Genomic DNA, 27,137 nt, shown 5'->3' on the forward strand with positions numbered 1-27,137 from the left:
GTGGCAGGCCAGGTGCATCAGAGGGCACCTTCAGAGTAACCATCACAGGGTTACCCATCCCACTCTGTTCTCCTTGGCCCGGAGAAACAGCAGGCATTCATCTAGATGCCAGAGTCTAACTGGCTTGAGGAACCTGTGATGCTGGGTCTGCTGGAACCACAGAGAAAATCAAGGGAACCTAAGATGAGTTGATAAAAGCTGCTCAGAAATGGGTCACACTGCTCTAGTCCCAACCCCAAAAAGGGAGGAGGAAGCTAAATGTGCTGTGGAGAAGGAACCAAAGGCAAGAGGTCCCACTCCCGGAGCAGTACCCGCGGCCTTTTGGATCTCATCCACACTTGTTTTACCTGATATAAATTTAAATAGGCTCTGGAACATTCTCCTACTTGGAGTACTTGTAAAAACAACTAAGGCAGAGAGCTTGGACCTTTTACTTTATTTATTTTTTCCTTCTTGAACATAAACTTTGATGTTTAATGATCTCTGATCGCCGTCTGTATCCTAGTAATACAGAAAACTCTTGGGAAGCTATTAACTGTTTAGCCTTCCTGGGTCTTAAGGGAATATGTTTTCCATGTTTCAAAGAGTCTGTTGTAGGCAATTTATTGGGTAAGATGCAAATGTATCCCCTTGGGCTGCTTGGGGCACTAAGCTAGGTTCCCCAGAGTTCCCCACCATACAAAAACAGATAGAGCTTTCTCACAAAGACTACAGTCTGTTACCTATTTTAAGTTGGCTTCTTGAAGCGGTACATTAGCGTCCTGATGGTTGCATAGAATGGCTCATAGTGGAGATAAAGCTTTTAAGAGGTGCTTAAAAAGAAAGGCACATTCGGTCAACAGACGAGATTTCCCAAGCACCGTGTGGGGCCCAGTTGCTTTGTCTGGTGATCAAGTATAGTATAACAAATGAAGTTAAGAGTCAGAGGTTCTGGACTGAGTCCCTGCCTACTACTTTTTCGCTATATGCCTTGTGCCAAGTCTGTTATCATTTCAAGATCTCTACTGCCTCATCTCCCAACTGCATCATTCAGGGGCTTAAACAAATTGGGCCAATATGTGCTCCATGTAGATAAGGCTGTGCAGAACTCAAGGCTACATTTTTCTGATTTCCCACACTATTGCCAAGCACTGTGCATTCATTCATTTCCAACGCAGAAACAGGGAGGTATTCCTCTCCCCATCCTACCAGTAAGACCAAGGCTTAAACATTTTACAGGCTTTGCTCCATATCTCACAAATGGCTGAACTGAGATTCAAACTAGTTCAGTGTGGTTTCAAAGTCTACAGGGTGCTCAGGTGACCTTCAACCCACCCCTGAGAAGCTGGCCTTAGGATGCCTCACAGAAGCTAAGGAAACAGTCGTCCCGCAGCAGGAAGTCACAGGTGAAGTCCCTGCATGGCCACTGACATGTGTTGGCTGCATTTTCACAGCCAGCCCCGCCTCCCAACTGTGTTTTTTGAACGGCACCTAGGACGGGTATTTAGATAACAGCAGGGCACACAAAGAAAGACAAAGGATCCAGATAGTCAGGGAGACTTCATACCCAAACAGGTATTTTGGAGTGAGTGAATTTCTGTGTCTCAGGAGCCTGCCCCCACCTACACATGGGTCACAGGCTGGAACCATAGGTTTTTTTCTGAAATAAAACTAGCATGAAAACACTACCTTCCTCCCCTGAAACCCAGAGCACAGAAACCCACCAGGCAGAACGCAGGATCCTTGATAGCCTTTCCTTTGGCTCTCACATGTCCTTCCTCTGTCTGTTTTGCTAAGAGCTCATTTTCTTGACTCAAATCACGTTAATTTAACTTCGTGGCTGACTCGGTTCAGGGACTGTTCTTCCTGGTGACACTCCCACCTTACTCATTGGCTCTGCAATGCCTTTCCCTGCCGTCCACTTCCCTGTGCTTGCTCTGACTTATCCTTTGGTTTTTGGTTTTTGGAGACAGGGTTTCTCTGTATTTGTCCTGGAACTCGCTCTGTAGACCAGGCTGGCCTGGCCTCGAACTCACAGAGATCCGCCTGCCTCTGCCTCCTGCGTGTTGGGATTAAAGGCGTGTGCCACCAGTGCCCGGCTCTGACTTATCCTTATATGCACTTTTTAAAATTTACCCAATCCCTATGTGAACATCTCTGTGGTAACTCAGAAAAAACAAGCTTGATTATTTGCTTTTAAACCTGGGTCCCCCAAAGATATACATCTTAGTAAATGGCAACATCCCAAGTCCATTATCTTTGGGGGGCACTTACTCAGCATGCATGAAGCCTTGACTGAGTTCCATGTCCAGCATTAGAAGTAAGGACTGAGGGGAAGTTGATGACCTGTGAGAGACCTCATAACTGGCATCCAAAAAGCTCCCAAGGAATGTTGGAGCTACTGGTTTTCAGTTCTTGAGTGGCAAAGTTTTCTGGAAGAATCTTGGTTACCTGTGACTGAGCTTAGGTGGTAGAACACTTATTGAGTGAGTGCAAGTTCTGGATCCAACCCCTAACACCAGAAACTAGTTTTATGGCACATCTGAGTGAAGTACTTCTCAGCCAGTGGCCATTTAACTGTCTTCAGTCAGTGGTTCACATGCAGCTGCTATGATTTCTAAACTGAGTTGCAAAGTGAGGCTCTTGGGTCACAGGGCACACATATGTTAGAACTGATGCACAGACATCAGCATGTCAGCTTCCCAAAACACTGAAAAAAATCATCATCATTTATATCATTTTGCATGTTTTAGCAGATGGGATGGCTTAGACAATAAAAGCACTTGCCACCAAGCCTGAAGAACTGAGTTCGATCCCCATGATGGAAGAAGAAAACTGACTCCCACAAGTTGTCCTCTGACCTCCATATGTGTCCCATGACTTGTACACACGCATACACAGTGAATAAATGAGTGGAATAAAAAAATTAAAATAAGCCGGGCGTTGGTGGCGCACGCCTTTAATCCCAGCACTCGGGAGGCAGAGGCAGGCGGATCTCTGTGAGTTCGAGACCAGCCTGGACTACCAAGGGAGTTCCAGGACAGCCTCCAAAGCCACAGAGAAACCCTGTCTCAAAAAAACCAAAATAAATAAATAAATAAATAAATAAATAAATAAATAAATAAATAATTAAAATAGATTCAAAACACAGATGACTTTATAATATTTGTATCACTGTTCATCATGGAAGAAAGTCAGGCCAGGAACTCAAACAGGGCAGGAACCTGGAGGCAGGAGCTGATGCAGAGGCCATTGAGAGGCTGCTACTAATGCTGTTCATGGCTTGTTCAGCCTACTTTCTTATAGAATCCAGAACCCATGACCAAGGATGGCCCTTAACCAGAATGGGCTGGGCCCTCCTCTATCAATCATTAATTAAGAACATGCCCTACAGGCTTGCTTGCCTATAGACAGATCTTATGGAGGCATTTTCTCAATAGAGGCTCCCTCCCTCCTCACTGATGACTCTGACTTGTGTCATGCTGACATAAAAAGTAGCTGGCACAGTAATCCCGAAACTTGCTCAGTTCCCCTCAATAGTCATATCATAAGCACTTTTCAACAGTTGTACACTTTTGCTGTTTGTGTCATACTGTTGGGCCTAAAAAAAGTCTTGGATGTGAGGCCCAGTGTAAGCTCCTGAGCCTGACTTGAGTTTAGGGCTCAGATGTGAGGCCCAGTGAAATCTCCTGAGCCTGGCTAGAGTTTGGCGACCTGTCTCTGACCTGTAACCTCCACATGGAGGTGACTCAACCAGACCTGATGTAAGATTGCCCCCTGCCTGCTTGGTGGAATATTATTGGCCGTTACATCTCACCTTAACCTATCCTAAGATTTCCATCCCTTACCTCAGTCCTATATAAGTTCCTGCCTGTTAGAATAAATTGAGATCCTGTTTCAACAGACTCCTGACTCAGTGTGTATTTTTTCTCCCCAGGAACTAATGGGGGGAGGGTCTGAGTCGTCACCACTCACCATCCCGCTCAGCCCCAGGAGGAGACCAGCTGAACCAGCCCTTCCCCCGCTCTACCTGATTGGAGGATCCAGCATCATACAGCTCTCCTCCATTCATATTTCTCTCCCCACCTGGAACAAGGGATTACGACAAATGAGAATAACAATATTCCTACTTTAACTGGCAAGGACCACTTCACATTCACTAGGAACATACACACACACACACACACACACACACACACACACACACACACACACACACACACACACACACATACACACAAGACAATTGGTAAAGATATGAAGAAAGTAGTACCCTCAAACAAAGGAAAAACAGCCAAACCTCTGAAGGCAGAGGTAGGAAGATCGTTCTTGAGTTCTAGGCCAACAATATATAACAAAACAAAACAAAAAGCAAAAAACAAAACAAAACACCAGAGCAGTGCCAGTCCTGATAACCCCAAACTGTAAACAACCTAATGTCCATCAGTAATTAATGAAGACCCTTGGGAGACAGACATAGACCACAGGATCAGAGAGTGGGTTCAAGGTCAGCCCAGGTTACACAGTGAGCTCAGGATAGATGAAGTTCTATCGGGAAGCCCTGTTTCAAAAAACAAACAAACAAAATAGAACCAGGGTGGTAGTGTACACTTTCAACTCCAGCACTGGGAGATAGAGGCAGGAGGATCTCTGTGAGTTTGAGGCCAGCCTGGTCTACACAGTGAGTTCCAGGTTTATCTCAAAAGACAAAACAAATAGCTGGGCAGTGGTGGCGCACGCCTTTAATCCCAGCTCTTGGGAGGCAGAGGCAGGTGGATTTCTGTGAGTTCGAGGCCAGCCTGGTCTACAGAGCAAGTTCCAGGAAAGTTGATGCTGTCACACACGGAAACCTTGTCTCTAGAAACCAAACAAGACAAAACAAACAAACAAAAAGACACACACGGAAACAAAGTGGGCTAGGGACGCAGCTCACCTTGCAGAGTGCTTCTTTAGCACATCCTTAGTGCTGGGTTCAATTCCCAGCACCCATAAACAGGGCACAGTGGGGTAGGAAGGAGAGTTGGAAGTTCAAGGCCATCCTCGAGCTACACTGTAAGTCTCAGGCTAGTCTGGGCTAAATGCAACCATGTCTTACCCCCCCCAACCCCTGAAAAAAAGAAAGAAAAGAAAAAGGAACAAAATGTAGTATATACCTGCATGTAATATCATAATATATATACAATTATTTACATCATGTTTATGCTATACCAGATACCACAAGCCATCTAGGATAACTTCTAGTATACAGGAGCATGTGCTGGGTTGCATGAATGTGAGGAACTGGAGCATCCCTGGATGTGGGTATCCTCAGGGCACCACAGGTCCTGAAGCCAGTCTCCTGTGGATACTGCGAGACTCATGCTACATCAGTAAACCAGAAAACACGATTGTTTAAGTGAGAGGGAAAACCCAGACACAATGGGGCACCTATTACATGGGCTGTTCATAGGAAATGTTCAGAACAAGCAAATTCCCAAAGACTAAAAAAAAAGAGAGAGATGCCGGGCATTGGTGGCACACTTCTTTAGTCCCAGCATTAGAGGCAGAGGCAGGCGGATCTCTGTGAGTTTGAGACCAGCCTGGTCTACAAGAGCTAGTTCCAGTACAGTCTCCAAAGCCACAGAGAAACCCTGTCTCAAAAAAACAAAAAAACAAAAAAAGAAAAACCAAAATAAATAAATAAATGAGAAAGAGAGAGAAGTCTTGTGGTTGCCTGTCCTAGAGGACAGAGAGAAAATGGAGTGATAACAACTGTGTACTTGGTTCCTTATCGGAGCAAACAAAAACAAAACTTTTGAAATTAAATTTGCACTGAATTATACTTTGGAGGGAGGTGCACTTGATAGGTGAGAGCTCTACCACTAAGCACTGGGCCACACCCCCAGCCCTGCTGAACTGTATACCTCAGTGAATGATTCCTTTTTCTTTGCTAGGATGGGCACTGAGAACCTGTCCAACCTCTCCGCCACCAGGACACTGAGGTCTCCATTCTTCCTCCTTCCCAAAGCATCCCCACCCCCAGCTGAATTACCACAGATCCCTAGAGAGCTGGCAACAAGTTTCTTCAAAGTTGACTCCTTAGGATTTGTAGATAGCAGAGCACCTCCCTCTTCTGCCCAACCCCCTCCTCTTTGTACACAGATCGTTTACTTATTAAACCAATTAGATTAAATGACTCACACTGCACCCATGGGTATGAGCTGGTGTAAACATCTCACTAGAGACTGACTTGTTCTTGAATGACGCTGTGTCCCTTTTGGCTCAGGTGACTCCCTCCCCCCTCCACAAAGTATTTCTCGGGTCACAGAAGGAAGAAACTGGAGGAACATGGAGTTGGGGGAAAGTTGCCTCTCCACGCTTGAGCTATATTACCCCAAGGAAGACCACACTACCTCCTCAAAGAACTGACACAAAAGCTTTCTTATTTCTTGCAAAAATAGCAGGCCAGGCAAACTCGTATCAAATTCCTGCTGCTTCAAAGGAACCAGGGGTCTCACATGCTGGGCAAGGGCTGGAGCACTTTTCAAGACCAGCTCTGAGTGTGCAAAGCTATCCAGAGCCCTGGTCTTCCCAACGCTGCCACATCTCAGTCCTACCCAGTAACACCCGTCACTGTTTCTCACAGTGCTCTATCCCTGACAAAACCTGGTTTGAGTTAGAGGCCTCGTACACACCATGTTGCATGCCCTGGCCAGCCTGGGCAATCAAAGCCCATCATTCACCTTACCTGAAAAGGAGAAGGGCCTGAATTATTTCTCTAAGCTAAAAATTAGTATATTTTTGACTCTATAACCTTGGCCTGGACTCTCGAGCAATGAAGGGAACACAAGTGTGTGGAGTAGGTCTCGATCCTGGGAAGCCAGTAGCAGCAGATCCAATGAAAGCCTCTAGACAAGTGGGCAATTCCAGTGCAGTGTGATGGAGAAGAGGTTCCTAGGGCCCCCTTCTTTTCAGCTCCCACCACCCATGCTTTAGTCAGTGACCTCTTTTGTTTAGAACAGCCTCCCAGCACCTCTTTGCAAACTCAGGGATGCCAGCTCAGTGCCATCCCTCCAGGCACCTGGAATTCAGGGGCGGGGAGTGTGATCTGAGCCGGATTCTGTCCTGGAGTGCAACCACATCCTCTTGCCACCCCTCACCAGGCACTTCCGAGTCTGTATATTTATGACTCTCTTAAAATAGGTCCCAGCACATAGGAGCAGGGGCCTGATTTAGGTCAATGAAATCAGCGTTTGGGAGAGTGAAGAGTCCCTGCGCAAGGCTGTTGCTCTTTCTCTAATTCTATATCTGCATTTCCGTACCACTTAAATCCCTCAGGAGGCTGCCCCATTCACCATTCTGTGTTGCCTCAAGTCCCTCCTGCCCTGAAAATAGTCTCCTGTCCCACTCCAGCAGATGGGTTTCCTTGAACACAGCGGCCTCGGGCTAGCTTCTAATGCTCATTTATTATTAAGCATTTGCATTTTGCAAAGTATTTCCCTGCTGTCAGCCCTTTTGTTCAGTGAACTTAACCACCCCTTGGAAACGGGGTCTGTGTTCTGAAAAGGGGGCAGGCTCAGTTACAGCCATGGCCAATAGGGCCTCAGGACAAACTGCTCATCAACTTTTTAAGTATTGGAGGGGAAGCACTGTCTTGGGTATGCTCCTTGTTCAAATACCTGCAAGACATGGCAGAAATTCTGTGTTGGGTAAGAGAAATTATCAGACCCAGGTTCTACCTTCCCTCTGTACAACATCTGTCTAGCAAGACTCTTGGGGCGTGGGCCTCTCCTGTCCTGTCAGCTAACGACTGTATTCAAGCTGCTATCCTGGGATGGACCTCTGGTAAGTCATTTCCCAGATCACTTCTAGTTACAATGACCACCAGAAAGAAGTTTCCTCCTCCCTCTTCTTTTTTTTGAGTCAGGGTCTCACTATGCAGCCTCAGCTGTCCTGAAACTCATGTGGTGTGGACCAGGATGTTCTTGAACCCATAGAGACCTGCCTGGTTCTGCTGGTATTAAAGCCTGAACCACCCACCACATCTGGCCCCAGAGGCTTTGCTTTCCCTTTATGGGAATAAAGTACTACGGTTTGAATCCGGGTCCTCTCACACACTAAGCACGCAGAGCTACGCCCTCGGCCTTCGTCCTCAGCATCTGACGGCCAGCAATTGGAAGTGTTCCACACGCCACAGTTCTGCCCCATTGTTAAATGGACACTGAGACCAAGTTCTTTTCTTTTGCAGAGCTTTCCTGGACAAGCCCAATGCTTTCATGAGTAAGGGTTTCAACCACACAGTCTTAAAGACATGTCCTTATGTGAGGTGGAGTTCGACAGCAGTACTTCAGGCCACCAGATGCTTTCCCTGAGCTGTGTGGGATCACCTACATCAGATCCCCCCTGTGACAGCATCAAAGCACCAAGCAACAGGAAGCATCTAACTCTCTAGACAACACTTAGGCTCTGTGATACTTTTCTAGTAGATATTACTATTGTTTTTACTATCTTGTTACTTATTGTTATTTTACAATAGGAATTATTGTTGGGTTTTATTATTGTTGTTATTTATTATTATCATTATTTTATAGAAAGGACTATTATTATTGCCAGGGGCAGTGGAAGATGGCATAGACCCCACCTCAGTACAATATAACAGTTGATTTAAAATGTGTAAGGGACTGGTGTGTGGTTCATGGTAGAGCATTGGCCTAGTTAGCAGACATGAGTTCTGGGTCACACCTCCAGTCCATACAAAGCACACACAGAGACACACAAGTAAACATCTTATACACTACCCCAGAGGGGTTCAAAACAGTTATATGGGGAAAATTGCCATATATAGCAGAAGAGAAACTACTAAGCAAGTAATTAAAACTGTCACAACCAGAGCTGGACGAGCACTAGCTGCTTTTCCAGAGAGCACAGGTTCAATTCCCAGCACCTGTATGCAACTTAAGACTGCCTTATAACTCCAGTTCTAGGGGTTGCAACACCTACACACAGACATACACACAGGCGAAACACCAATGCACATAAAATGAAAATAAATTTCAAAAAGCTGTCATAACCAAGAGAAACATCAGGGAATCATGATGACTAAATGGATGAGATCCTGGAGTAGAAAAAAAGTATTGGAAAGAAAATCAAAATAAAATATGGGAGAGGAGAGCTGGAGAGATGGCAAATGTTAAGAGCATTGCATCTTCTTCCAGAGGACCTGGGTTCAATTCCCAGCACCCACATGGCAGTTCACAACTGTCTGTGACTCCAGTCCCAGGAGATCTAATGGCCTCTTCTGACCTCTTGAGGCACCAGGAACACATATGGTGCAAGACATTCATGCAGGCAAAACACTATTCAAAAATAAGTAGATGAAGTAAGTAGAGGGCAGGCAGGGTGTAGAAAAGTGGTAGGCATAGCCCTCGTTTTCCATGTAGGAGGGCCTGGCTCAGTCCCCAGCATCACTGAGATAAAACAAACCAAACAACAGGTGTGGACTTCAATTTTTTTAAACAAGGTCTGATATATCCCAAGCCAGCTTCGACTCCCTGCTTAATCCTCCTGCCTCCACCTCTGAATTGTGAGCCAGGAATGCATCCTAGGACTTGGTGCATGTTAGGCGAGCACTCTAGCAACTGAGCTTCAGCCCTACCCTGATTTTAATTAATATTAGTGCTCTGATACTGGACCATCAATATTCTCCTAAAGTAAAATGATATGAAAACTGGGAGGGAAGACCTCTGTGGCTAGGCTATCTCTGTAATGCCTTATAAATATAAAATTACTCTTAAGTGAAAATTATTTCAAAATGTACCTATGTCTATAATGTGTTATATAATCATAGAAAATTTGAAAGCCAGCATTGAGGGTACACACTTGTAAACATTGGGGAAGCAGAGACAGGAAGATCACCAAAAGTTGAAGGCCAGGCTGGTCTACACAGTGAGTTCCAGGCCAGCCTGGCAGGCATGGAGAGGGGAGGGGAGAAAGAGGAGGGGAGAGGAAGGGAGGGAGGGAAGGAGGGAGGGAGGGAGGGAGGGAGGGAGGGAGGGAGGGAGGGAGGGAGGAAGGAAGGAAGGAAGGAAGGAAGGAAGGAAGGAAGGAAGGAAGGAAGGAAGGAAGGAAGCCTCCACCCCTGAGAGCTTGGGACTACAGGCATGTGCCACCATACCTAGACTAAAAAATGTTTTTTTGTTTTTGTTTTTTGTTTTTTGGTTTTTTTTTTTTTTTTTTTTGGTTTTTCGAGACAGGGTTTCTCTGTATTGTTTTGGAGCCTGTCCTGGAACTCACTCGGTAGACCAGGCTGGTCTCCAACTCACAGAGATCCACCTGCCTCTGCCTCCCGAGTGCTGTGATTAAAGGCGTGCATCACCACCGCCTGGCCTAAAAAATGTTTTTAAGTAGAAGAAAAGAAAAGAAAAATATAAAAGAATCAATATTGGAATATTCTGTCATGTCCCATCATTGCCATGACTGAAAAAGCACTAGGCTAGGAGTCAGGAGTCTCATTATCTTCTAGCTTGGGCCCTCATTATCTTCTAGCTTTGGGATCTGGTCCTGTTTTATCTGGAAAACCGATGACATTTACGGGCCACTGAAAATATTATGCTCTCTTTTTTATTTGTTATTTTTTTGGTTTTCCATTTGAGATAGGGTCTCTTCTGTGTAGCCCACACACCCCACAATCTTCCTGCCTCAGCCTTTCCAGGGGTAGGATTACAGCACACAAAAATGAAAACCCTCATGTTGCTAACAGACCCCGCGTGGCTTCCTTTAAAGTAACAAAGCAGCCCTAGTATATTCAAAATCACTCCACCTCTACAAACGGAATCACACAGACTTTCTCAGGGCTATATCTTCTCAGGGTTTACTCTGCTGTGCCCCATAGCGTAGCGTTCTAGAGGTTTGAAAAAAAAGAGACAGCTGGGCTACAGTCTGGTTTCTAAAAAGGGCTTAGGCTGAAGCCTAACTGGCTCAAATCTATGCAAATGAAGAGGAGAGAAAAGGATGGCTGAGGCTGCCCGTGGCAGAGCTCAGCTTGTCTGATCTGGGTCCCTTCATGGGAGAGGGCTGAAGCCCCACCCAGACTCCACACAGCTTTGCTTTAGATCTTTGTTCTCTCTTCCGATCAATCCAGACGCAGGACAGTTTGAGAGGCAGACCCATTCAGACCCCTATCTCACTGCAATCCGAGGCCTGGGTAATGTGAAACAAGGGTCTTTGGGCACTCCCCACCATGACAATGATGCATGCTAGGCAGACACCTCTCACACATGGGGGCAGTCTCAGAAACAGGACAAAGCCTGAGGAAGGCCTGCAATTACAGCAGCCAAGAAAACAAAGGGACAAACCTCTACCCACACAGATCTCAGCGAGAGCCAGATCTTGATTTGGGGTTTATTCAGAGCAGTTCTCAAAGTCAAAACACAAAACCAAGAGAGGGAGAAAGAGAAAGAAAAACGTCCCTGAAGGGCGGGAATGGCAGTATAATCAGAAGGGTGAAGACCGGAAGAAAGGGTGTCCTGAGAGCTACAGTTCCATCTGCCTATAATCCCAGGCCATCAAGAGAAGACCCACCCAGGTGCTGCTACACAAGCAGTCTTCCTGTGCTGGGATCATTACCTCCCTCTTTTTTTTTCTTTTTCCGCTTTTTAAGTCCCTCAGTAAAGCAAGCTGGCACCCAACAGAAATACACCTGCCTCTGTCCCCCAAGTGCTGGGATTAAAGTTGTACACCATCACCATCACACCCCATTTGTCATTTCCTTAAGTGAGATCAGCTTGGTGTTCATCCATCCTTTTATTCATTCATGAGACATTAATCCGTTCAAGAAACAAAGTCAAAATTAAGTTGCCCTCAGAGCTGACAGAATAATTCAGCCATTACATGACACCGAAAGCGAGCTCCTTATAGACTGCATGTGCACAGAGGGCTTTTGAAGAAGGAGGGGGATTCTGGGCTTGGGGACAAAGCACTCGAAAAGAAACAGAAAAGGTGGGTGGTGGTGGTGCACCACTTTAACCCAGCAGTCTATAGACAGAGGCGGGCAGATCTCTGTGAGGTTGAGGCCACATGATCTACAGAGCAAGTTTCAGGACAGCCAAATCTAAGCAAAGAAAACCTGTCTTGAAATCAAAACAAAACAAAAAAGAAATAGAAGATTTAGTAACACGGTCACTATATTAGTGTGTGTGTGTGTGTGTGTGTGTGTGTGTGTGTGTGTGTGTGTGTAATCCAGGGCCTCCTGTAAGCAATCTATCACTAAGCTATACCCTACTCCAAATATTCTTCAAGAATATTCTACCAGGAGTGGATGTTTGGTGTTAAACTGAAAAAAGGAAGGAAGGAAGGAAGAAAAGAAAAGAAAGAAAAGGCGTGGTCTCACAAATACGCTAATTGGCTAGATTTAGCACTTCTGTGATAGATGTATTATCCACCAGGATAAAGCAGTGAGTAAACAGCAGCTATGCAGCGATTAGAAGAGAGTGAGTTCACGTAGGAAGGCTGCTGGGTAGCAGATGCTAGCCGCGCCTGGGTGGGCCCTCCCTTGATGACCTGGGATTATACGCAGGTGGAACTGTGGATCTAGAAATCAGACCTGCGTTTGCCTCTGACACCCTTGCTGCCGTCTTTCTAGCCATGGGGTGACCTGCTTCTGTTTAGTGTCCAGTCATACTTCACGAGATGTGACAGGAATCAACAAGAAAATGACACGGATATACTTTATAATGCGTGGCTTGAGATTAGGCGAGGACGGGGTTGCACTCCAAACCCACTCTGCTTATTAGTTTCCAAAATCAGGATCTCAAAAGCTGACTTAACGTTAACGCTCTGCGCTGCATTCTAGCCTGTGCGCACATCAGTTCGCACTGGGCACACATAGCGTCCACCGCGAGCACAGCCCACCTTCCTTCCCCTTCCCGCCGCCACAGGTCTTTGGCTGGAACTGGACGGCCCCTTTAATCGCCTCCTCCACTCCATACCCGCAGTCGCCACCGAGGCCTCTGGCAGCTTTTGGATGGCCGTGGGTGTGGGTGCTCCCAGACCACAGGCCACTACAACCTTCTCTAGAAGTCCCCTCTCCTGTACTGTTTTCCTGAGCACTTTCCCTTCCCAGGCCATCCTTTCTCTGGCTTTCTTCCTTCCTTCTACTGACATAATTTTTTCTTCCCCACAACTTTCAATCTGCTCCATACTTTACAAAATCAAGACTTCCTATGCATGAGGTGGGAAGATCTCTTTATAGAAAGGGATCCAGGTATAGGAGATTGTCTCCCCAGCTTATGGCTAAGAGATATAAGAATGGGGTCCCCCAGCTTGTGGCTAAGAACGGGGGACACTGTGAGGGTCATCGCCCTTCCCTGGGGCACGGAAACAACCACTTTGTTTTCTTACATTGCCCCTCCCGCTCTGGGTGTTTTCAGGGAGGCAGGGCCACCACCTCCACCACTTCAGCCACCGTTGCCAGCACCACTTGTCCACCTCCTCCTGACAGAGGAGCTCTTGGTGGCCCCATCCTTCACGGAAGACGATCTCTACTGTCCCATTTGTCAGGACGTGCTCTAAACACCACTGGTGTGGACAGCGGCCTGTCAACACACACTCTCCACACATAGTGAAGCCTAGGTCAGACTGCTGCTGAAGAGTCCTCTCAAGCAAACATCTCACCTACGCAGACATCTCTGCATTTTTGTACCTGCACGGGCCGTCTTTAAGAGGAAAGCATCATGAAGTCACCATTCAATAATTTGATGTGCATATTAATAAAATTAACTCAGTCTATCGTGCTGAGACAAACAAACAAACAAACAAACAAAAAAGCACCCCTTGTGTGACCACTTCGTCTTACTGTACTTTTTCCTCTATAACTAACTCTGCATGTAGTGGGGTGTGACATAAAAATCTCACCCTCTGCAGGGTGGTGCTGGCACACACCATTAATCCCAGCACTTGGGAGGCAGAGGCAGGAGGATCTCTGTGAGCTCCAGGCCAGCCTGGTCTACTGAGTTCCAGGACAGTCAAGGCTACACTGAGAAACCCTGTCTCGGGAGGGGGGGAGGTGACCTCACCCTCTTTAAGGTTCATGCCACTAGATAATAGGAGGCAGTTTGTATTGTCATTCTGGCACACTATTCAGGAACATAAAGAAATGGGCCACACCTAAGGATCATCTCTGAGTGGCCTAATGAGGTTGACTGATGCCCCAGAGAGAGTTCTCATCCTTGAGAGTGGGCACGGGCACCACAGGGATTATATCTGACTCTGGACTTTGCCACTTCTGATGCTCACATCCTCCTGCCGAGCTCAGGTGTTCCTGGCTGAAAACTGAGCCTAACAAGCCACTGCAGAATGGAACATGGGGAAAACTTTCAGAGAAGAACCACTGAGGCATACTGGATCACAACCCACCAGTGGAGACCCGGGGAAGAGTGAGCCATTGAGGCCACATGTTCAAATGTCCTATGGGAGCACAGAGAAGCTGGTCCATGATTTCATCTACTTATACTACCCAGCTGTAAATTCCCCATGGTCCCCTGGACTCCCCTCTTGTCCCCAAGGTCTGCCCCTGGGCTCAGCATCTCCACTTCAGCTCCACTGGGTAGAGCTTGGCTCCTCTCCCCAGGCAGACCCTAAACTCTCTGAGGGTGGGCTAGCCACCTCTCCTCCCTGTCCCTCAGTGAGCAGCAGGATCGTTTAACCATAACAGACATATTCTCAGGGAACCCCATGGGCAGGGCAAAGGATCCCTGAGTTGCCAACTTCTAGCCACCTCTCCTCCCTGTCCCTCAGTGAGCAGCAGGATCGTTTAACCATAACAGACATATTCTCAGGGAACCCCATGGGCAGGGCAAAGGATCCCTGAGTTGCCAACTTCTACCCAATCTACCCAATTCTTTAGGCTTGGTGGTAGCTGAACACTTCCTTGCTGGGCTCTGTGTAGAGGTGGTAGGATGGCTTCAAGCACAACTGGGTGATTCCCGGCATAGTGAAAAACTCCCTCAGCACGCCCATGAGGTGACCCAGGGTGAGTCCGTGGTTGGCTGTCACCCCCCTCGATCTGGTGGAACTTGGCCAGGTATGTGGTATCTAGTATCTCATTCTGGAGCACACAATCAGTGGAGAAGTGCTTGCTGGTGTGAAGGGTTTCTTCTGGGCTAAGCAGCAGAGGGTGCAGGCGCTCACTTCTGTGGTGAGAGCTGGGCCTCATCTAGCTTCCAGATAAACTTGCGGTCCTGTGAGGCATAGCTGCCATGAGACTGGGCCCATTTACCTGCTGGACATAGTCCCTTGGGAGCTGCAGGGCCTCAGCCAGATCTCGCAGGAAGAATGAGTCATGTTGGTCACTTGCTGGGTGCTGCTGAGGCTGGAAGAGCTCATCCAAGTTCCAGGAGCTCTCGATGAAGTTGTGCTCAGGCATCTCAGAGAATCTCATCTCCAGAAGATCTGTGAGAACTGGGAGAGGACCGTGAGCAGAGGAGAAGGTGGCCACTGTCTGGGCGCACACACAGTTGTAGGGCCTGAAAGGCTGGTGGTCCCTTCGGGAGCCGCTGGAGGTCATCTCTGCCCTAGCTCTGCCTCCTGCTTGGACACACTTGTGCTGAAGGTCCTGTCTTTGCTCACCCATAGGTTTTCAGGCTCACTTCAGGCAGCAGCTTCCTCTTTCTGAGCTCATTTCTTTCCTTTTCAGCCAGCCTCTCAGCCTGGCCTGCCTGGGCCAGCTGCAATGGATCTGTACCTCATCCTCTACACTACCCGCCGCTTGGAACACCCAGGGCCCCTCTGATGCACTCTTGTCTTCTTGGATCCACTTGTTGGACATGAGCTCACTCTGCACCAGGCCCTTGACACATGGGCCTCATGGCTGCACTCCTGGGCAATCCCCTCACCCTCAGCAGTCAGCTCCCAGCACTTGGAACAATGCTCAGCCTCAGTCACCTCACCCAGGGCCTGCAGGCTCTTCACTACACCCAGCACCACCTGGGGCTCCATGCCCAGCTGCATAGCCAAGCCTGCTGCTCTGTCCAGGCCAGCAGAGACCTCCAGCCACCACAGCAACAGTTCCTATTGTCAGCCACGGCTGCTTCTACTGTGCTTGGTGTGCAAAATAAGCGACTTCTTGTTTGTTTGTTTCCAAAACAGGGTTTCTCTGTTTGTAGCTCTGGCTATCCTGAAACTTGTTCTGTGGAACAGAATGGCCTCAATCTCACAGAGATCAGTCTGCCTCTGCCTCCCAAGTGCTGGGATTAAAGTTGTACACCATCACCATCACACCCCATTTGTCATTTCCTTAAGTGAGATCAGCTTGGTGTTCATCCATCCTTTTATTCATTCATGAGACATTAATCCGTTCAAGAAACAAAGTCAAAATTAAGTTGCCCTCAGAGCTGACAGAATAATTCAGCCATTACATGACACCGAAAGCGAGCTCCTTATAGACTGCATGTGCACAGAGGGCTTTTGAAGAAGGAGGGGGATTCTGGGCTTGGGGACAAAGCACTCGAAAAGAAACAGAAAAGGTGGGTGGTGGTGGTGCACCACTTTAACCCAGCAGTCTATAGACAGAGGCGGGCAGATCTCTGTGAGGTTGAGGCCACATGATCTACAGAGCAAGTTTCAGGACAGCCAAATCTAAGCAAAGAAAACCTGTCTTGAAATCAAAACAAAACAAAAAAGAAATAGAAGATTTAGTAACACGGTCACTATATTAGTGTGTGTGTGTGTGTGTGTGTGTGTGTGTGTGTGTGTGTGTGTGTGTAATCCAGGGCCTCCTGTAAGCAATCTATCACTAAGCTATACCCTACTCCAAATATTCTTCAAGAATATTCTACCAGGAGTGGATGTTTGGTGTTAAACTGAAAAAAGGAAGGAAGGAAGGAAGAAAAGAAAAGAAAGAAAAGGCGTGGTCTCACAAATACGCTAATTGGCTAGATTTAGCACTTCTGTGATAGATGTATTATCCACCAGGATAAAGCAGTGAGTAAACAGCAGCTATGCAGCGATTAGAAGAGAGTGAGTTCACGTAGGAAGGCTGCTGGGTAGCAGATGCTAGCCGCGCCTGGGTGGGCCCTCCCTTGATGACCTGGGATTATACGCAGGTGGAACTGTGGATCTAGAAATCAGACCTGCGTTTGCCTCTGACACCCTTGCTGCCGTCTTTCTAGCCATGGGGTGACCTGCTTCTGTTTAGTGTCCAGTCATACTTCACGAGATGTGACAGGAATCAACAAGAAAATGACACGGATATACTTTATAATACGTGGCTTGAGATTAGGCGAGGACGGGGTTGCACTCCAAACCCACTCTGCTTATTAGTTTCCAAAATCAGGATCTCAAAAGCTGACTTAACGTTAACGCTCTGCGCTGCATTCTAGCCTGTGCGCACATCAGTTCGCACTGGGCACACATAGCGTCCACCGCGAGCACAGCCCACCTTCCTTCCCCTTCCCGCCGCCACAGGTCTTTGGCTGGAACTGGACGGCCCCTTTAATCGCCTCCTCCACTCCATACCCGCAGTCGCCACCGAGGCCTCTGGCAGCTTTTGGATGGCCGTGGGTGTGGGTGCTCCCAGACCACAGGCCACTACAACCTTCTCTAGAAGTCCCCTCTCCTGTACTGTTTTCCTGAGCACTTTCCCTTCCCAGGCCATCCTTTCTCTGGCTTTCTTCCTTCCTTCTACTGACATAATTTTTTCTTCCCCACAACTTTCAATCTGCTCCATACTTTACAAAATCAAGACTTCCTATGCATGAGGTGGGAAGATCTCTTTATAGAAAGGGATCCAGGTATAGGAGATTGTCTCCCCCAGCTTATGGCTAAGAGATATAAGAATGGGGTCCCCCAGCTTGTGGCTAAGAACGGGGGACACTGTGAGGGTCATCGCCCTTCCCTGGGGCACGGAAACAACCACTTTGTTTTCTTACATTGCCCCTCCCGCTCTGGGTGTTTTCAGGGAGGCAGGGCCACCACCTCCACCACTTCAGCCACCGTTGCCAGCACCACCTGTCCACCTCCTCCTGACAGAGGAGCTCTTGGTGGCCCCATCCTTCACGGAAGACGATCTCTACTGTCCCATTTGTCAGGACGTGCTCTAAACACCACTGGTGTGGACAGCGGCCTGTCAACACACACTCTCCACACATAGTGAAGCCTAGGTCAGACTGCTGCTGAAGAGTCCTCTCAAGCAAACATCTCACCTATGCAGACATCTCTGCATTTTTGTACCTACATGGGCCATCTTTAAGAGGAAAGCATCATGAAGTCACCATTCAATAATTTGGTGTGCATATTAATAAAACTCAGTCCATTGTGTTCAAAGAAAAAAAAGTTGGCCTTGTGTGACCACTTGGTCTTACTGTACTTTTCCCTGTATAACTAACTCTGCATGTAGTGGGATGTGACACAAAAATCTCACCCTCTGCCAAGATGGTGGTGGCACACACCATTAATCCCAGCACGTGGAAGGCAGAGGCAGGCGGATCTCTGTGAGTTAGAGGCCAGCCTGGTCTACTGAGTTCCAAGACAGTCAAGGCTACACTGAGAAGCCCTGTCTTGGGGGGGTGGGGGGACAGCTGGCCTCACTCTCTGAAAAGCTGCCTGATTTTAAGGTTTATGCCACTGGATAATAGGAGGCAGTTTGTATTGTCATTCTGGCACAATATTTAGGAACATAATGAAATGGGTCACACCTAAGGATCATGTAGCTGAAGTTTCTTTCCATCCTGGTCGATTAGTCCCAAATAAGCACACGGACACTATATTAATTATAAAATGTTGGCTGAATGACTAGGGCTTCTTACTAGCTAGCTCTCTTATTTATTTACCCATTTCTATTCATCTAAGTATTTCCATGTGGTCTTACCTTACTGGAGAAGGGTCTGACCTGTTACTCTTTCCTCCTCTTGCCTCTCCAGCATTCTCCTAGCCCCGCCTATCTTCTTGCCTCTATTGGTCAATCAGGACCATCTCTGAGTGGCCTAATGAGGTTGACTGATGCCCCAGAGAGAGTTCTGACCCTTGAGAGTGGGCACGGGCACCACAGGGATTATATTGACTCTGGACTTTGCCACTTCTGATGCTCACATCCTCCTGCCGAGCTCAGGTGCTCCTGGCTGAAAACTGAGCCTAACAAGCCACTGCAGAACGGAACATGGGGAAACCTTTCAGAGAAGAACCACTGAGGCAGACTGGATCACAACCTGTAAGTGGAGACCTGGGGAGAGCCAGCCGATGAGGCCACACGGCCACAATCTCAATCTTCTTATACTACCCAGCTGTAAATTCCCCATGCTCCCCTGAACTCCCTTCTTGGGCCTTCCTAACTTATTGTCCCCAAGGTCTGCCCCTGGGCTCAGCATCTCCACTTCAGCTCCACTGGGTAGAGCTTGGCTTCTTTCCCTTGGGCAAACCCTAAGCTCTCTGAGGGCAGACTAACCACCTCTCCTCCCTCTGTCCCTCAGTGAGCAGCAGGATCATTTAACCAATACAAACACAACCTCGGGGAACCCCATGGGCAGGAGCATCTCAGGGCAAAGGAACCCAGAGTTGCCAACTTCTACCCAATTCTTTAGGCTTGGTGGTAGCTGAACACTTCCTTGTTGGGCTCTGTGTAGGGGTGGTAGGCTGGCTTGAAGCACAATTGGGTGATTCCCGGCATAGTGAAAAACTCCCTCAGCACGCCCATGAGGTGACCCAGGGTGAGTCTGTGGTTGGCTGTCACCCCCCTCGATCTGGTGCAACTTGGCCAGGTATGTGGTGTCTAGCATCTCATTCTGGAGCACACAATCAGTGGAGAAGTGCTTGCTGGTGTGAAGGGTTTCTTCTGGGCTAAGCAGCAGAGGGTACAGGCGCTCACTTCTGTGGTGAGAGCTGGGCCTCATCTAGCTTCCAGATAAACTTGCGGTCCTGTGGGGCATAGCTGCCATGAGACTGGGTCCATTTACCTGCTGGACATAGTCCCTTGGGAGCTGCAGGGCCTCAGCCAGATCTCGCAGGAAGAATGAGTCATGTTGGTCACTTGCTGGGTGCTGCTGAGGCTGGAAGAGCTCATCCAAGTTCCAGGAGCTCTCGATGAAGTTGTGTGCAGGCATCTCAGAGAATCTCATCTCCAGAAGATCTGTGAGAACTGGGAGAGGACCATGAGCAGAGGAGAAGGTGGCCACTGTCTGGGCCACACCACAGTTGTAGGGCCTGAAAGGCTGGTCCCTTCAGGAGCCACTGGAGATCATCTCTGCCCTAGCTCTGCCTCCTGCTTGGACACACTTGTGCTGAAGGTCCTGTCTTTGCTCACCCATAGGTTTTCAGGCTCACTTCAGGCAGCAGCTTCCTCTTTCTGAGCTCATTTCTTTCCTTTTCAGCCAGCCTCTCAGCCTGGCCTGCCTGGGCCAGCTGCAATGGATCTGTACCTCATCCTCTACACTACCCGCCGCTTGGAACACCCAGGGCCCCTCTGATGCACTCTTGTCTTCTTGGATCCACTTGTTGGACATGAGCTCACTCTGCACCAGGCCCTTGACACATGGGCCTCATGGCTGCCCTCCTGGGCAATCCCCTCACCCTCAGCAGTCAGCTCCCAGCACTTGGAACAATGCTCAGCCTCAGTCACCTCACCCAGGGCCTGCAGGCTCTTCACTACACCCAGCACCACCTGGGGCTCCATGCCCAGCTGCATAGCCAAGCCTGCTGCTCTGTCCAGACCAGCAGAGGCCTTCAGCCACCACAGCAACAGTTCCTATGCAGAATTGTCAGCCACAACTGCTCAGTGTGCAAGATAAGTGACTTCTTGTTGGTTTCCAAAACAGGGTTTCTCTGTGTAGCCCTGACTGTCTTAGAACTTATTCTGTAGACCAGGCTGGCCTGGAACTCACAGAGATCAGCCTTCCTCTGTCTCCTGAGTTCTGGGATTAAAGGTGTGTACCACCATTACCCGGTAGAAATAATCAACTTTTAGATCTGACTTAAACTCTATAATGTTAGGTTTTCTTTTCTCTTTCTGTGGTGCTGCAGACAGAACTCAGGACCTTGAACATCTACACAAGTGCTACACCCCAGCCTGAAAAATCTTTTTCCCCAAACATGTGTTACATGTGTGCTTCTCCAAGGATGGGAGGCCGTGTTCCGCACTTTCTGATGGGGTAGGAGATTGTAAGAGATCGATGGATGATGAAAGTGAGGTCTTCAGGGGTTCGTAGACTACATGTCTTTCTTATCTGTACTGCAAATAGTCAGAGGGAAGAAACAGGACTTGGGGCAGGAGGGCAGGTAGAATGAGAGAGAGAGAGAAGGGACTGTGTGGATCTCACCATGGCATCTTTTACCCGACAAGAAACACTTCCCCAAAGGCCTCATTCACAACTCCACACGACCAGCAGTTAGCCCGAGGTTCATCTTATAGGTCAGAAATCTGAGACACAGAGAGGAAAAGGGCTTTGTACGAAAGCCCATGGAGGATTTGTCAGCTGATCGCAGAGGACTCTGGCTCCTAGGAAACACAGCAGTAAAGAGGGAGGAGGTGGCCAGAGAGAAGAGGTACAAATGGCAGTCCTTGCCTGGTGGCGGAGAATGCAGAAGGCAGGGCGGTTGTTAGGGCTCAGCTGCTAAGTCATGGTAGGTGTTTAAGTGAGAAGGAACAGGTAGGTGTTCAGGGCTGAAAACTAGGGAAGTCTTGTGGTCAGGTGAGTCATGTGCACACGCCCCACAGTCCCAGAGATCTCACTGCTGGGAAGGCAAGCCCAAAACTTCCTGACTGAATGCCTCTTTTGAAAGACTGCACCTCATAAACAGGGTGATCAAGGATGTCATGTCACAGTCACCATAAAACAATGGCAAGGATCATCTACATCCTCATTGTCACCCCCACCCTTATGCTGAGGATGTCACCTAGAGCCTTGCACATTGGAGGCAAACAATCTACTACTAAGCCACATTCCCCAGGCCTCCATCCAAATTTGATTTCACTTGCCTTACATATACCCTTCTTGGCCCCTCTCTTGCTCAGTCTTCATACTTTCTTTTCTCCTTACCTGTTTCCTTTCTTTTCATATGTTCATGCTTGCCTGTCTTTGAGACAGGGCCTCACTGGCCTGAAACTCAATATGTAGACCAGGCTGGCCTTAAACTCACACAGATCCTCCTGCATCAGTCTCCCAAGTCCTGAAATGACAGGTGCGTGCCAACACACTTCTCCCAGGGTCTCTCAGCACTGTCTCCCTGTCATCCATGTCCTTATCGTTTATGATGTGATACCAGGAATGTTACCTCTGTCTGCAATCAAATAGTTTACTCCCGAGGGAGGCCCCCGAGTGTGTAATAATGAAGAGCTAAACATGGCTGCCAGGCAGAAGAGGGCTCATCAGTGACAGCAGCACCAAGTCAGAGCACCTAGAGGACAGAGGAGCTGGCGCTCAGCTTAGGACATAGAAAGCCTTGTCAAGAGGTGGCACACACAGGTCAGCCAGCTACTGGGTCTGTGTCCTAGGGAATGGGATGGACAATCTAATCAGCCTGTAGCAGGCCTCCCCATCCTGGTCAGGAAACCAATCCACACCTATTCCATTTACTGTGAAGCCCAACAAGAGGCCCAGGTGTAGTCTCCTCTACCTTTTGCTCTTAGCCTGAGGGGGACCTGGATCCCACCTAGGGCATGGAACAGGTCCCCAAAGGGTGGGGTCTTCCCAGCTGCCAGAAAGACCATGTTGTCTGCAGTGTATTCTCAGTGAGTGGTTCTCAACCTATGGGTCATGAAGGGGTCCCATATCAGATAACCTATACATCAGATAGCTAATGATACAAAATTACAGTTATGAAGTAACAACAAAATTATTTTATGATTGGGGAGGCCACAAAAGCACGAGGAACTGTTCTCAGGGTCACTGAATTAGGAAGGTTGAGAACTACTGCTCTAAGTGATAAGGCAGTGATGGCAGAAGAGGCCAGTTCTGCCCCTGACAGAACAGGATGGCTCCCAAATTCACCTGTCAGTCAAGATCATCAGAATTCGGTTGGTAATTATGCTTCCTGGGTCCCACCCACCCAGAGCTGCTGAATTAGAATTTCCCAGACTCCCTTGGTAGTTCACTAGCAGCTACATGGGCACCAACAATTTTTGGAACCTAGTGAGTCATGTCACTGGGCAACCCTCAGTCCACAGTTCTCCCATCCAAACTTCTCTAAGATTTTGCATAAGAGGCAAGGTAAGGAAGGAATAGCTCAATGGCAGGACACTCTCTAGACATAAACAAGAGGGTGGGTTCAATCCCACATGTAGACAGATGATGCTTTCTTTTTTTTTTTTTTTTTTTTTTTTTTTTTTTGGTTTTTCGAGACAGGGTTTCTCTGTGGCTTTGGAGGCTGTCCTGGAACTCGCTTGGTAGTCCAGGCTGATCTCGAACTCACAGCGATCCGCCTGCCTCTGCCTCCCGAGTGCTGGGATTAAAGGTGTGCGCCACCAACGCCCGGCTCAGATGATGCTTTCTTGATGAGGTATGGAAATAATCATATCTGCACATCCTCTTCACAACTGACCTTCAAATATTAGCATCCCTATTAAGGATGAAGAAAATTAAGCTTCCTAGCTTACGTAACTTATTAAGGAACACTCCTCCCAGTAGAGAGCCAGCCTTAACATTCAGTTTCATCCAAGACTAAGTTCTAAGTCCCTACCCAGCACCATAGTGTGGACACTGACCCCTGAAAAGAGATGTTACCCTGACAACGCAGAACTGTCTTGAAGGCCCACTAAGGCCCAGGCATTACTTCGGGTTGGTTTGAAGGCCTGAGGATTCAGGAATGGGCAGCAAAGGAATTCAAAGCAACCACTGACCATCCATCAACTGGGTAGCGCGAATAATGGGATCACTTTGGTAGATATGCTGAGTGTCCACACCTAATGCACATACTCCTACTACTGCCTTTTGTCCTGGTCAATTCATGCATCCCCTCTCACACTCCTAATACTAGTGCTTTTATAGGAAGCCCTGATTCATTTAAAAGACAGGGTAGGAATCACCATATGCGGCACAAGTTGTCAAAATCTTAGATTTGCCTTCTTCCACAAACCTTGCAATTAAGCCTGCTCATGGAGCGTTTGTGCATCTTTGACAAGAGAAGGGAGGATAAGGTGTGAGTACGTGTGTGTGTGTGGGGGTGTATATGCCTGTGTAAATATGTCTGGGTACACACACGGAGGCTACAGGCAATATAGGGGGTCATCACCTATTGTTCCCCACCTTTTTTGTTTGTTTGTTTGTTTTAAGACAAGGTTTCTCTGTGTAACAGCTTTGGCTGTCCTTGAACTCACTTTGTAGACCAGGCTGGCCTTGAACTCACAGAGATCCACCTGCCTCTGCCTCAGAGTGCTGGGATTAAAAGTGTGCACCACCATGCCAGGCCCCGGGAGAATAAAAGTGCTTCTCTTGAAAGTTTATATAGCTGCTAGAGAGCATAACCTTAATTTAGAAGCTACAACTCCTTAGAACTCACGGGGCTTTAGAGAATCTGGAGCAGTATTTAACACTTGGCCAACTTTACACAAAACTACCAACCTCTACTTGCTCTTGGGAAGCAGGGCAAAGTGAAAACACAGTGCCTGTAAAGCCATAAAAGAAGGGGCTGAGGCCAAGCAGCACCTGTTCCCTACTCATTCATTTAGATTTTACATTTTTATTTATTATCATTGGGGTGGGGAGGGAGATGTACCAGGGGTGTGTGCAGGCTAGAGGACAGCTGTAGCAGTTGGCTGCTCCTTCCAGCATGTGGAACCAAATTCACGTTGTCAGGCTCAGCCATCCGTCACTCTTGGGAAGGTGAGGCAGTGAGTGGAAGATCCCCATTATGTCACAGAGATGCCATCTCTGAATATGAGAAGAGTGCCATGCAGGAGCAAGACAACCCTGAGCTACTCCAAAACAGTCAAGGCCACCTACCCAGAAGGCCCCTGGGCTTTGGTGCAGTCATGCAATTTGGCACACAGAATTGCAGTTCTCATCCCTGGGGAGGAGGGACATCCATGTTGAATACAACCTGCACAGCTGTGCCCAATGGCCCTGAGCATGGACCTGGAATCCCAGTAGATCACCTTGAGCCAAAAATAGAAGCAAGCTCACAGGTACCAAAACTCACCACTACTTGTAGAGGCTTACAGTAAGACCTTTAACTGTCTTACCTCAGCAGGTGCATTTGGAAAACAGGGCATTGGTCAACTACATTAAATTTTACTTTAAAAAGTCAGGATGAGCCAGGAGTGGTGGCTCAGACCTGTAATCCCAGCACTCTGCAGGCTGAGGCTAAAGGATTACTGCAAACATGAGGACAACCTGGATACAGCAAGAGTTCCAAGCCAGGCTACAGAGTGAGATCCTGTCTCAAAACAAACAACGACATAAAGCAACAAAAGGCCAGGATAAAGATAAAGCTCGGTCGGGCGTTGGTGGCGCACGCCTTTAATCCCAGCACTCGGGAGGCAGAGGCAGGCGGATCGCTGTGAGTTCGAGACCAGCCTGGACTACCAAGCGAGTTCCAGGACAGCCTCCAAAGCCACAGAGAAACCCTGTCTCGAAAAACCAAAAAAAAAAAAAAAAAAAAAAAAGATAAAGCTCGGCTGACAGAATTCTGGTTTAGCATGTAGTGACCCCAGCACTACATAAACCAAACACATTTGCCACACATCTCTAATCCCAGTACTCGAAGTAGAAGCAGGAAAATCAGAAATTCAAGGTCATCCTTGACTTTGTAGCAAATTGGAAGCCAGCCTAGGCTACATGAAACCCTGTCTCAAAAATAACAAAACAAAGTCGAAGAGATTGAGGAATAGGAAAAAAAATAGGAGAGTTCCAGAAGGAAATGAGAAACTTCAAAAGAGCAGTAGAGCAGTAGACATGCCTTCCTCAGGTGAGCTCCAATACAAACCATCTCGAGGAAGAAAATTAACACACAAAACAATTAGGGTTCTGAAGCCAGGTAGAATGCATTTATTGTGAATGTGGATCCTGAGGCAAGTCATGTTTCTCAGCCTTTGTTTACTTAACCTATAAGGGAAAAATAAAGTCTCCTAGACAAAGAGTCATAAAGGGTGTCCTACCAAGACTAGTTATGCCCAGTATGACACTTCTGGCAGAGCCAGAAGCCAACCAAAAGGCTAGGTGACCTTTTCATCCACTGATTTTCTAGTTCCTATGTCAAAAATGTCAAGAGCTTTTCACATGGCTCCCATCATGAGAAGACTCTGGATGTTCACCTGTTACTGCTCTCATCAGGAATTGCTGCCCAAAAGACAGAACACTCCAGCAGCAGACTCAGCCTGCCCATCCACCAACTCTCCCATCACTGCCCTCAGATCCCATGGATTCCACTCTAGGGTTCTTATCCCTTGTTTCTCTGCGGGTCCTGTATACTCCTTTCCCAATGTCCCTGCTTCTAGTACTACCCGGAGTCTCTAACATGGAGAAACACTTATCTCAGAAAATTATCTCAAGGCACAGCAATTATACTGGAGTACTGGCCATGATGGCTTAAACCATGGTCACACATGCTAGTGTGTGACTATGGTATGTTTGTCAAGTGTTTACCTACAGTCAGTCTGCTTAGGTGTTAGCGAAAGTCAACAGCTGTACTAGTTACAGCAGCAGCACCTTCAACAGCAGCCGCAGTCACTGCTGCACCAGAGCCTCTGCAGCCACAGTCAAACTCTACACCTCCTCAGCAACACCAGCGTCAGCTTGAGAGGTGGCTCAGAGGTTAAGAGCAGGGCTTTTCCTTCCAGAGGACCTGGGTTTGATTCTCAGCACCCACAGGTGTTGGTTCACAACTGTCTGCAGTTCAGAGGATCTGACACGCTCTTCTGGCCTCCAGAGGCACCAAGCATGCAAGCGGTGCACAGACATACATGCAGTCAAAACACCCACACACATAAAATACAAGCATAAGAATAAAAGAGGAAAGACAGAAGGCTAAGCTCTTTACAGTGACTTGGGTAAGAAGGTATTGAGACTCTGCTGGGTCTGATGGCATAGGCCTAGAATCCCAGTTACACACTCGGTGGGCTAAAAGGATCCACAAGTTGAAGGCCTGCCTGGGCAATTTAGTGATGCCCTGACTAAAAATAAAAAGAAGACAGGGGTGAGCATACATCTCAGGGATAAAGCACTTATCTAGCATGAACCAGGCCATAGATTCTATCCTCA

At 47.8% G+C, this 27,137-nt stretch overlaps 1 protein-coding gene and 2 pseudogenes across 1 annotated transcript in view; all 3 read right to left on the bottom strand.

Annotated features, from left to right (window-relative positions):
- Positions 1-27,137, bottom strand: part of B4galnt3 (beta-1,4-N-acetyl-galactosaminyltransferase 3) — a 105,696-nt gene that overhangs the window by 53,176 nt on the left and 25,383 nt on the right. The gene's annotated exons all lie outside the window — the stretch shown is intronic.
- On the bottom strand, positions 14,592-18,196 carry LOC121136956 (annotated as a pseudogene).
- Positions 19,431-22,651, bottom strand: LOC121136961 (annotated as a pseudogene).

The sequence above is a fragment of the Mesocricetus auratus genome, unplaced genomic scaffold, assembly GCF_017639785.1.
Source record: "Mesocricetus auratus isolate SY011 unplaced genomic scaffold, BCM_Maur_2.0 Super-Scaffold_100676, whole genome shotgun sequence".
NCBI lineage: Eukaryota > Metazoa > Chordata > Mammalia > Rodentia > Cricetidae > Mesocricetus > Mesocricetus auratus.